This window comes from Ambystoma mexicanum, chromosome 6q (genome assembly GCF_040938575.1).
Source record: "Ambystoma mexicanum isolate Mex_15411 chromosome 6q, UKY_AmexF1_1, whole genome shotgun sequence".
Classification (NCBI taxonomy): Eukaryota; Metazoa; Chordata; class Amphibia; order Caudata; family Ambystomatidae; genus Ambystoma; species Ambystoma mexicanum.
Window position 1 is genome coordinate 1,124,733,797 of NC_090937.1, and position 12,617 is coordinate 1,124,746,413.

At 48.2% G+C, this 12,617-nt stretch overlaps 1 protein-coding gene across 2 annotated transcripts in view; it reads right to left on the bottom strand.

The window, feature by feature from the left end:
- Nucleotides 1-12,617, bottom strand: part of ATP10D (ATPase phospholipid transporting 10D (putative)) — a 2,065,840-nt gene that overhangs the window by 783,940 nt on the left and 1,269,283 nt on the right. The gene's annotated exons all lie outside the window — the stretch shown is intronic.

Below are 12,617 nucleotides of genomic sequence, written 5' to 3' on the forward strand. Positions count from 1 at the left end.
GTTCTATTTAGTAGAATGTCTATGGCATGTGGCACCATCAAAATTAAAGTGTACCCCAATACCATCCCTTCCGTTTGTTTCACTGACGCAGCAGCCGCTGCAACAGCTTGCAAACATCGTGGCAGTGCGCGTGCTACAGGGTCCAGCGCGGAAGAAAAATAGCTGCATGGCCTATTTCTTCCACCTTGTTCCTGTGTCAGAACAGCCAATGCGCATCCTTCACTTTCGCATACAAACACTCTAAAAATCTTCCCATAATTTGGTGTGCCCAAAACTGGAGCAGAACATAATGCAATTTTCAACAACTCAAATGCTCTCTGACATTCTTCATTCCACTGCAAAAGCATCACAGCATCCTTTTTCGTCAATGCCACCATTGGTTTCACAATTAACGCAAAGTTTCCAATCCACTGCCGGCAATAAGAAGCCATGCCTATTATGGCTCTGACTCCTTTCTGTGTTTTTGGAATAGGCATACCAGAAATGCTCTCTATTCGCTCTGGCGTTAGTCTTCTCCCTTCTTTCGAAAGTAAGTAACCCAAATACGCCACTTCCTTTCAACAATACAGACATTTTTTCAAGCTGGCTTTGTGGCCATGCACTGCTAAGTGTGTTAATAGTAAAATGGTACTTTCTTTACAAATGTTCTCTGTGTCTGCAGCGATCAACAGATTGTCTATATATTGTAGCAATACACAACCTGTTGGTAGCTCTAGCATATCTAGTTGTTCCTTCAATGCCCTGCTGTAAATACTCAGACTTTCCGTGTATCCTTGTGGAATGCGCGTGTATGTGAATGACCGTCCTCCTTAAGTGAACGCAAACAAATATCTACTGTCCTTGCTCATCTCTACATAGGGTCCTTTCTGATTCACGGGAATAGACCCCTGTCTTGGGCTGCCCTATTGAGGGAATAACACAAATCGTCCGATGTGTAATCACTGCTATTGCTGTAATACGCATTTTGTTGTGTATCAAAAATGATCCAAATCCTTCCTCTAGCTCCCCCATTCTGGGTATTCCCATGTTGTTGATTACTCTGGCCCTGACTCTGGTTGGTAGTGTTCTGATGCTGAGCTCGATTCTGACCTCCTTGGTTAATTTGGTGCTGCTGCATATTATTTCTATCTGGTCCATTTGCTCCTGGGTGCCCCCGGTGCTGTCTTCTCTGACCACCCGCAGTTCTATTTTGCAAATGTGGGCATTGCGCTCTCCAGTGCCCTTCCTCTTTGAAGTATGCACACTGATTCTGTCCCAACGGTCCTCCATGCATATTTGAATTACTCCTTCCTTGTGCTTTCCCCCTCCCTCTGTTGGTGTCCCGCTACTTGCTGAAGTAGCACTCTCGTCTTCAATAAGCATGCTCTCAAATCCTCCCCCACCTGTTTTAACAATAACAACTCATCAACAATCGCCTTTTGCGTCCTCGCTTTCCCAACGTCCTTGCTTCTATACCCTGGTGGTGATGGTGCTACATTCTTCCTATCCCTCCTGATATCCCTACTCCCGTACCCAGGTGTGGTAACCATTTCAGCATATTCATTATCAAGTTCATTTTTAAGCTCAAAAAGTCCATATACATGTTCCCTTACTTCTTCATCTCTTTCTCTACAACGTGCTAATGCATTCAAATCTAACAATCGTTGTGGCGGTAATTTCCCAATTAACTGTTTCCATCTTCCCACTACATATTCACCCATGCATTACAACACTACCTGTCTTTCATTGCTTCTTCGGAAGTCATACATCGAGGCCAATGCTGTCATCCCATCGTTCCCATCTATATACATCTCTGCCTGAACCTGCAATTCCCGCTTCCTCTCCTTGCTGATCGCACTGCGGGTCACTCTTGTGCATCCACTTTGTACAGTCCCATCTCTCGCCTCCGTAGTTTCAAGTTCAACCGCGGGTGGGACGGGCGGGACTGTGTCTGTTTCTAGGGCGGGAGGTGCGGATGGGAGAACGGGAAGTGACTGTTGTGGTACTGGCTGGCTAATGGGAGGTGCTATGTGCGCAGTCTGCGGCTAAATACTCAGACTTGGCGGCTCTGCTAGGATTTGAACAACTGGGAGGGGTGCAGGGGTTTGGGCAACAGGAGGGGGCTGAATAGTGGTTCCTGACACGTTTGTTTTACTTTCTGGTCTTGGACCCTGCTTTGTATCGGTTAACATTTTTTCTATTAAATCATCTGCCATATGCAATTCTCGTTGTGGGTATATTCTTTCTATGTTCAACTGTTCGCGTCTACCTGTCCTTCTCAGACGCTCAGTCCACTCCTCCTCCTCCTCCTTTTCTTCTGCTATTTCAGTTTTTGATTTATGCCTGCGCGCATGTTTCTCTCTACTTCTCCAACGAAGCATAGCTTCCCTTCTCCAGTCCCCAAGGATATCAAATGCTGCGGGACGTGCTTTCTTTCTTATCAACACCTTCTCCAAGTTATCTATTCTCTCAATCAGAAAACTCCCATTAATCGGCCACTGAAAATCTTCTTGGTTTCTGGTTTGCGTATGCCAAATCACACAGAATATTATCACACCCACACCATGCTTTACATACATCTTGTACGCCGGCGTTCCCCCAGGTGGCGCAACTTGGCCATCTTCCAAAGATTATCTACCGCAGCGGAAAAACCCCGCTAGGGTGGACAAAACCCCAGGCATGTTTTAACCTTACCCTCGGCTAATCAACCTTACACTGGGCGTTTGATTTTGCAAAGTCAACTCTCAACCAATATCAGGGCTATTTTGAATCAGGGTACGACTCACCTGATAAGTCAATTTGTCTTCCAAGACACAATTCATCCGTATACTGAAGCAACCAATGACGTTGTGTCTGCGTCTCTTGGCTCTGCCTCATTTCGGGACCCTCGCCTCCTTGTTCTCTGGCCGAGTACGTCGATCAGGGATCACATGTGTGCACATCTGCATAGGAGTCTCATCACTTACACAGGGGCGCCCCGAACACCTCTTGATCCCGGCTCGATCGTCCCGTCCTCGCCGTTCTCTCCGCCTTTCTTATCTTACAACGTACACAAAGGAACAAGTGGGGGAGGGTCCCTATTCGGGCGCCATCTTGAAGGGGCCCCTAGGGGACCCTCGCGTAGTGGAAACAAGGCAAATCACCACACGAACTGACACATAAGACATGAGGTTGTATTCCCAAAAGCTAGGGTTTATTGCAAAGCAAATAGTCTCAGTTGGCCAACTCAGGCTCACGCCCCGCAACGTGTCTCTCCAGACCTCAAGGGATGCAAGAGAGCAAATAACGTACATCAGTTACATATATACAAAATGGACATCCTGCAATCAGTCATGACATGTTCATTACACCCATTGTACACTTTCTTTGAAATGGTCTGATGATTGACAATTTCGACGAATATGACACCTTCAAACATCTATTTTAGCAACAACACGCAACATTGCGAGTCTAGAGACATATTTCTTTGTTGAACAGAACACAGTGCTTCTGTTCTTGCAGGCAAGCTGCGTACGGGGGAAGAGTCGCATTCCAGGCCTTGCCATCTCCTATTCATGTCCTGGGAGTCAGCTCGCTCTGCTGGGTTTAGGAAAGGGGGGCCTTAAGAAAAGCATAATTCAAGCCCTTAGCTGTTTCTTTCTAGCATTTCTACCATATTAACGAGACTGGCTGGCATCAGTGAAATGATTAAATGCTGTGTTGCTCTCCTCCAAGGCTATATGCGGGAGGGGATTGGGCATTCCTCTCTGGGGCTGCCTACGTTATGTTTCAACAAATAACTCCCGGCCTCGCGGCCTTGCTCTTTCGCTTTCAACAACAAAGTAATACGTGAAGCAGAATAAGCTTTCGGCTAAGCAGTTTTGAACAAAAAGCAATGAACAAACGTTAGTGAACAAAATGCCGATTCTAGCTACATCAAAATGGCTGCACATTGGTCAAACTTATGAGTCTGTATATCTGACGTTTAGTGCATGAGACGGTTGGTCGTCGGCCAATATGATACATTGCCATTGGTCGTGAGAGGTATCTATTTTTCTAGACTGACAGGCGGGTCATGCTTGCTTGCCGGACTGGCCATTAGGCTGGGAGGTGCCTTGGTGTCGCTGGGAACCCCTGTAGGACTGTGTTTGCTTTCTGTACTGATACCTGTTACGCTCACCTGGTATCCATGGGCACTCCACCCAGCTGTGGGGACTCTGGTGCCCTTCTCAGCCACTCCCAGGTATAATCAGCGGAGAAGTTCTGCCTGGAAAACAGGTGGGCAATGTTCAAGACTGGGCAACTGGGGTAAGAGCCTCCCAACACCCCGTATGCCCACAGCCCCTCCCCGGACCTTTCCTCACCTTGTTATGGATTTTGGCGTGCTCTCCGTCCTGCCTTCTTGGCAGGGCCGCGTTGTCCTTTGTGGGCGAGTGCGATCTAGTTACTTCACTGATGCAGGCCCTTTAAAGTCTTTCAAGTAGGTCTTATTTCTGTTATAGTGTATGCCTTTCTTGGATTTAAATAATGTCTTTTCTCTCTCCTTAGGTGCGTGGAAGTTCGCTGTGGAGCGTTGGCTGAATTGGAACCCACAGGCCGGTGATGGTGCTTCGAGAGCACCTTGATGCGGTAAGTAGGTGCTATGCGCAGCGCTATGATGCCTTGCCTTTGCTAACCTATTGTATTTTGTTCTCGTAGGTTGCGGTGCTCACCCGGAGCAAGAAGTCCCAAGGCGATGCTGGTCGATGGGCGACTTGTGAGGTAAGCTGCCGGCACAAATGTAAAATGTCTAATGTCCTGTTTCTCTCCTTTTGCAGATCCGACGGTCCGGGAGGCTCGCTGTTCCTTGGATGCCGTTTGCAGGAGCAGATGGCAGCTAGCGGTGGAATCACAGGTAAGCTGCTGCTATTAACAATGTCCTTTCGTTTTTTCAGATGCTGTTCTTCCGAGGATCGCAGCTGAACACGATGAGCGTCATGTTGCAGGATTGCAAAGTAACGTGAAACATGTTCTCCAAGTCGGGTGTGGTTTAAATAGCATGAAGAAAGTAGTCCAGGTAAAATAGTCCCTAGGCTACCACACTGTCGCGACCCTTGCTCAAAACACCCTCTGGCAAACCCATTGGCCAGGTGGAGTCAGGACTCGGGCCTCTAGAGCCTGGCATCCTCTTCAAAAGCCCTCATGGGGCCAGTCCTGGCGCCTATGGCGCCAGGCTCATACACCATGAATAACAATGTGCTTGGGAACTACTTTATTGTATTGTCAGCCAACATGGAGGCATCCACATAGCTTGGTTCCTAAGAACCAAGCTATGCGGTCTAGTGTTTTGGGTGTGGCAGGCCTGGAACTACTTTCCGTGGTATTACTTTACCTGGGCTATATAAACCACACCCTGACTGCAGAACATGCTTCGTGTTACTTTGCAGCTTGCAACGTGCCACTCACCGTGCCCAGCTATTCCCTCGAACCTCGGAGAAGCAGAACCTGCAAGGAGACAAAAGGAACATCATTAGCAGCAGCATCTTACCTGCAGTCTTCATCTTTAAACACTCGCAGATACTGAGAACAGCTTCCTCGAATCTGCATGCCTCCTGGACAGAACGACCTGAAAGAGGAAGTTGAGGCAACATTAAAGAAAGCTTTATAGACATTTACAAATTACGAACTGCTCAAAAGGCTTACCTGGCTGGTCGCCTCTCGGCTGGCACCACTCCGGACATTCCACTCGCGCTGAACTCCACGACCTACAAGGAAGGAAAACACAGGTTAGCAAAGGCAAGACTTTGCAGCGCTGCACATAGCGCTTACTTACCGCATCATAGCGCTCTTAATGCGCAATCATTTACCAGCGGGGCTCAACCAAGCCAGTTCGCCGCGCTGAAGCTCTGCATACCTAAGGGAGAAAAAAGAGACCTTTTAAACAAAGAAAGGCATGCAGGATAGCAACAAAACTAAACAGCAGCAATAAGACCTACCTGAACAATATCAAACAGGCCGGCGTCAGTGAAGTAACTGGACCGCACTCGCCCATGAAAGACAACGTGCCCCTGCAAAGAAGGCAGGACGGAGAGCACGCCTAATTCTATCACAAGGTGAGGAGAGGGCACCAGAGGGACTGAAAGCATACGGGGGTGGAGGGAGGATACTTAACCCAGTTGGTCAGTCTTGAACACAGTCCTGTATTTCCAGGCAGAACGTTCCCCGCAGACCACATCAGGGCAAAGCTGAGAAGCATACCAGCGAGTAACCCAGCTGGGTGGCGTCCCTGTGGATACCAGGTGAGCGTAACAGAACACAAAGCAAACCATAACAAATCCAACTGGGCGCCATGGAGACATCAGAAATGGACCAATTGGCCCAATTACTAGGAGAGCTTCGTGCTGAGGTTCATTCTACCCGACAAGAGACTAATACCCTCCGGAGAGACCTAATAGTGACCAAAGAACGCACTGAAGAGATTAGCAGGCAATACTTGCAATCACAGGCAGGACAGACGCCTCTACCTGGAAGCAATCCAACGATGCAAAACCCTGCCATACCACCCACTCCGGTACAGATCACGTTACCTGGAACAGTGCCCCTGGCACCACCAGAAAGGTTCTCAGGCGACACACGGAAGTATGCGGCATTCATCAATCGGTGCCGCCTTCATTTTCTTTGTAGGCCTGGAGCATTTCCAAACGACCAAGCTCGGGTAGCTTTTGTCTTATCATACCTGAGTGGTAGTGCAGCAGATTGGTCGGTGCCGTTGGTAACCCATGACGATCCTCTATTACAGGACTTTGGGGGGTTCCAGAGAGAAATGGGAAAATGTTCTGCTCGCCATACCCAGGAACAAGCAGTAGACAATGAACTCTTGTCCCTCCGACAGGGGAATCAGGACTTGTTAACGTACATTGCTACCTTCAACAGACTGGATGCCGAAGCTAGGTGGCCAGAAAACAAAAGAACCACGTTATTCCTTTCAGGCTTACGAGGCGAATTAAAGGACGTCTTATCCCAGGTGGTTGACCCACCCAGACCTGTGCAGAATTCATAAATCTGGTCGTGCAGCTAGACCACCGGTTGCAGGACCGAAAGGCAGACCGATCTAAGACGGACACTCGGACCGTGTATGTTCGACCAAGGGAAAACACACACTGTGTACCTGAAAATGCTGTAGAACCCATGCAGATTGGAGGGATACGGCCTCCATTAACAAAACAAGAGCGGGACAAAAGAAGACAACAGCTTTGTTTGTATTGTGGGAAACCAGGCCATTTCCTGAAGGACTGTCCAGTAAAACCCCCAAGAAGAACAGTCGGGGCCACAGAGAAGGATGAAGCTAAGGAATCAGGAAACTACCAAGCTCGACAAACGTAGAGGTCAGTTTGTCGAGTGAGAAGAGTTGCTGACGTTGCACTTTGCAATACCAGTGATCTTAATTAACCACCAACAGTCGTCAAGAATGCATGCCTTTGAAGCATACATCGATAGAGGAGCAGTTGGAAATTATATTGATCAAGAACTGGCAGCAGAGATGGGGCTTCCTTTGTGTTCTAAGCCAACTATGGACAAGCTAACCACCGTGGATGGGACAAACCGCTTCAGGACCAGTAACCCAGGGTAACCTTGCTGTGTCAGGATGGACATCGGGAGTCTATTTCATTCGATCTCATCAAGGCACCTCAGTTCAGGCTAATACTAGGGATGCCATGGTTGGTTGCTCACAACCCTTTGATAGACTGGCGGGCACGAAAATTAACCTTCCCTGGTGACTGCTCCCCTGCCTGCTATTACCAAGAGGAGAAACCCAACGTCTGTATCCCCATGACTCCCGGAGCAACAGTATCAACCCTGGGAGCAACTAATACCTTGCCAAGTGAATACCATGATTTCCAGGATGTTTTCCAAAAGGACCAAGCCAATACATTTCCGCCGCACAGGCCCTATGACTGTCAGATCGACCTTGTTCCTGGTGCACAAATCCCTTGGGGCAGGATCTACGCTCTCACAGAACCAGAAAACCTTAATTTGAAATCCTATTTAGGCAAGTACCTTGCAAACAGATTTATCTGTCCTTCGAGGTACCCCTCAGCCAGTCCTTTGTTCTTCGTACCGAAAAAGGAAGGAGACTTGAGAACCTGTATTGACTACCACGCATTGAACCAGATCACCGTGAAGAACCACTACCCCTTGCCACTTATCCCCGAGATGCTAAACCAAGTTAAAGATGCCCAGGTTTATACCAAATTGGACCTTCGAGCAGCGTACCACCTGGTCCGAGTCAGAAAAGGAGATGAATGTAAAACCGCCCTTCCGTACTAAGTACGGCTTGTTTGAATATCAAGTCATGCCCTTCGGGTTATGCAACGCTCCTGCGGCATTCCAATATTTCACGAATGACGTCTTAAGGGAGTTAATTGATGTGTGCGCCTTAGTGTACATAGATGACATCTTAGTATATTCAGCCTCGGAAAAAAGATCACGTCAGGCACGTTCGTTGAGTCCTCACCAAGCTCCGTCAACATCGCTTGTTTGCCAAGCTTGAAAAATGCTTTTTTCACGTAACAAATAGAATTTCTTGGTTTTATCCTTACTCCAGGAGGCATCAGAATGGACGTGCACAATGTAGATGCCATTTTGAAATGGCCTTCAACGACGTCTCTGAAAGGGGTACAAAGCATGCTGGGCTTTGCGAACTTCTACCGCCGGTTCATCCCAGACTTCTCTCAGGTTGTGCACCCAATCACAGTACTATTACGAAAAAACTATAAAAAGTTTGCTTGGACCGAAGAAGCAAAAGAAGCCTTTCAGGAACTTAAACAAAGGTTTACCTCTGCTCCAATTATGCGACATCCTCGTCCAGACCTCCCTTATGTCGTTGAAACTGATGCGTCCAGTCTCGCAATGGGGGCTGTCCTTTCACAGAGAGAGCCGGAAACCGGCCAGCTACATCCTGTGGCTTTCTGGTCGAAAAGTTCTCACCTCCAGAGATTAATTATGCCATCATGGACAAGGAACTCATGGCTATCAAATCCGCCTTTAAAGCCTGGAGGCACTACCTTCTGGGGGCCAGACACACCATTACAGTCATCACAGACCACCGAAACCTCCAATATCTCAAAACAGCCAAGGCCCAGTCCTCACGCCAATTACGGTGGGCCCTTTTCTTCGCTGAATATGATTATGTAATCACATTTCGACCAGGAGTCAGAGACGGAAAGGTGGATGCCTTATCTCGCATGGGCATAGATGAAATACTATATAGAACTCCAGACCCAGTACCTATTATACCTGAAGGCAAACTCTTGGGTATCACGACAGCCTTAACACAAGCAGAACTACGAAAAGAAATCCAATGGACAATGAATCCTGATGCCTACCTCGCATGGCAAACTCAAGGAGAATATACCATCAAGGACCACCTACCCTTTTTTAGGGATCGCCTATATGTACCCAAGAAGGAATGACAACAGCATATTATTTCAAACTACCACGATTCACTGATCGAAGGGCATCCTGGGATCGCCAAAACCCTAGCTAAGGTGAAAGAGAACTTTTGGTGGCCTACCTGGCGTAAGGACATCATTCAGTATATTCAGTCCTGTGGTGTCTGCGCACAAAATAAATCACAGAAACAAAAACCATCTTGTCTCCTACAACCATTGGACATTCCTCCAGTTCCATGGGAAACTCTTTCCCTTGACTTAATCACTGATCTACCTCCAAGCCAAGGGTTCAACACCATCCTTGTAGTTGTGGAATTATTCTCGAAGATGGCCCATTTTATTCCTCTCAAAGGCCTCCCAGACGCAGCCACTTTAGCAAAAGTGTAAGCCACATGGCTTCCCTTCGGTTCTGGTCTCTGATCGAGGCAGCCAGTTTGTTTCAAACTTCTGGAAAAAATGCTGTGCAATGGCGCGGATCGACGTTCGGCTATCTACCAGTCACCATCCCCAAACGGACGCCCAAACCGAGAGAACCAATCAGACACTCGAGCAATATTTACGGTGCATGCTGCACCACGAACAAAGGAATTGGAAAGACCTACTATGGATGGTCGAATATGCATATAACAATTCTTTGCATTCAAGCACGGGACAAACGCCCTTCTTTACCCTTCATGTCAGACATCCACGTACCTCTGAACTAGACCTTCCAGCCAGCTTGGAAATGCCAGCGGTAAAGACTCTACACACAACCATTACTCAGGCTTTCAAAAGGGCAAAGGAACACCTTATTCATGGCAGAGAAAAACAAAAGAGATTCGCCGACCAACACTGGAAAAAGGCCCCCGATTATCAAGTAGGAGACAAAGTTTGGTTAGCCGCTAAATTCGTACCCATCAAGGGAACCCAGACCTTTCATCCCAGATTCTTAGGACCCTATACCATTAAGTTAATTATCAACCAAGCAGCTGTGAAACTGGATTTACCACCTAATCTACACATCCACCCGATATTCCATGTGTCCCTCCTGAAACCAATGCAACCCGGCACACGGATTGGGACACCACCTAAGCCCATACTTGTTGACGGAGAACCAGAATTCGAAGTCAAAGATATCTTGGACTCTAAATACTCTAGGACCAAGCTATATTATCTCGTCGATTGGAAAGGATTTGGACCACAAGATAGATCCTGGGAGCCCAGTGAGAATATCCACACATCACATCTAATCGGGAAATTCCATCGGACCTTCCCAACCAAACCTGGGCCAGACAGAAGCAACATCATGGGAGGGGCCTTGGGGGGGTGGGGGTGAGAGTGCTGTCACGACCCTTGCTCAAAACCCCCTCTGGCAAACCCATTGGCCAGGTGGAGGCAGGACTCCAGCCTCTAGAGCCTGGCATACTCTTCAAAAGCCCTCATGGGGCCAGTTCTGGCGCCTATGGCGCCAGGCTCATACACCATGAATAACTACTTTATTGTATTGTCAGCCAACAAGCTAAGCTATCTAGTGTTTTGGGTGTGGCAGGCCAGGAACTACTTTCCCTGGTACTACTTTACCTGGGCTATATAAACCACACCCTGACTGCAGAACATGCTTCGTGTTACTTTGCAGCTTGCAACGTGACGCTGACCATGTCCAGCTATTCCATCGAACCTCGGAGAAGCAGAACCTGCAAGGAGACAAAAGGAACTGTTACGCTCACCTGGCTCCCACAGGGGCGTCGGTCGGATCCGGACGGCTGCTGTCTCCACCAACGTGATGCGTAGTGCAGAGATGACTGACTGGACTGGCCCTCCTAATCTTGTCTGCTTGACCCGTAGAAATATTCTCCTGCAAGTGGAGAGATGGATTTAGCCACCCGTGGATTCAAGTGATGGCACCCCCACAGTCCTCCCAACTAATCACCTCCGAAGTGCCCTCTCAGCAATCTCGCCTTATATTCTTGAAAGATGAGCTCTCCATCCTGCATGAATTGCAGGGGCGCGTTGATGCCAGTTACTTCACTGGTTTGAAGGCGTGGGAGAGTTCCGGAGAGTATTGACTCTGAGGTTCCTGGCAGGGTCCGGTAAGTATCAAGTTCATAGAGTTCAATATGTCCCATGTTTCACTCTTGTCCTCCCTTCCTTCCTTGTCTTGCAGCTGAGATCGTGAGAAGATGCTCTCGTGGCAGCTGGTGGCGCTCAGGTAAGAGTCTATTACCCGACGCTGTCCGGCGAATGTTGCACGTGTTCAACGTGTTGTTTTCTCGCTCTTTGCAGGGGCGGCACATGAAGATGTGGAGAGTTATAGAATAATTCCCCTGGTGGTAAATCAGGTAAGTCTATGGTGATAAGAGTTATATTTGTTGGTTTTCTCGGCTCACCTTGTTGTTTTCTTTTGTCCCCCAGGTGCTGGAGTTCGGCGAAGAAATGGAGGCAGCGCCGAATCGAAAGATGCTGCGAGGACTGGTGAGTATGGCGCGGCGCTGCAGCAGCTGGAGATGCGACGCGTACAGAAATGATGTTCTTTCCAGGTCCGGAGGCGAGATGGATCCGGAATCAGGTGAGGAATTCGAAAATAGTTTGTTTTCTAACCTTGTCCTTTTCTTTCCTCTTTGTTTTAGGAGCTCCAGATTCGAGGCGGGCGTGGCAGAAGACTGGATGCAGACTGCAGGCACGGTGAGCGTTACGCTGCTGGATGCAGAATACCGCGAAGCATGTGCTGCTGTTCGGGCGTGGTTTAAATAGCCTTTAAAGTAGTTCCAGTTAAGAAGTTCCTCAGAACCACACCTGAGTAAAAAATAGTCTCTGTAATAAAATAGTCCCATCCAGGCCTCACGTTGGCTTGGACTCACTTGCAGCATGGTCTGCATCAGGTAAGTAAAGTCTATGAGCCTGCCGCCTATGGCGCCAGGACTGATTTCTATGATGACCCTGGTGCCTAATGCGCCAGGACTGAACCCAAACAGCCCCCAGCCGGGGCTGTTGGGGTTTTAATAAGTATCTGGATGCCTGCTCCCAGAGCTGATGGGCTTGGTCCTGATGCCCGGGGGTAGGCATCATGACAGGAACATCATTAGCAGCATCATCATCATCATCTTACCTGCAGATTTCATCTTTAAACACTCGCAGATACAGAGAACAGCTTCCTCGAATCTGCACGCCTCCCGGACAGAACGACCTGAAAGAGGAAGATAGAGGCAACATTAAAGAAAGCTGTATAGACATTTACAAATTACGAACTGC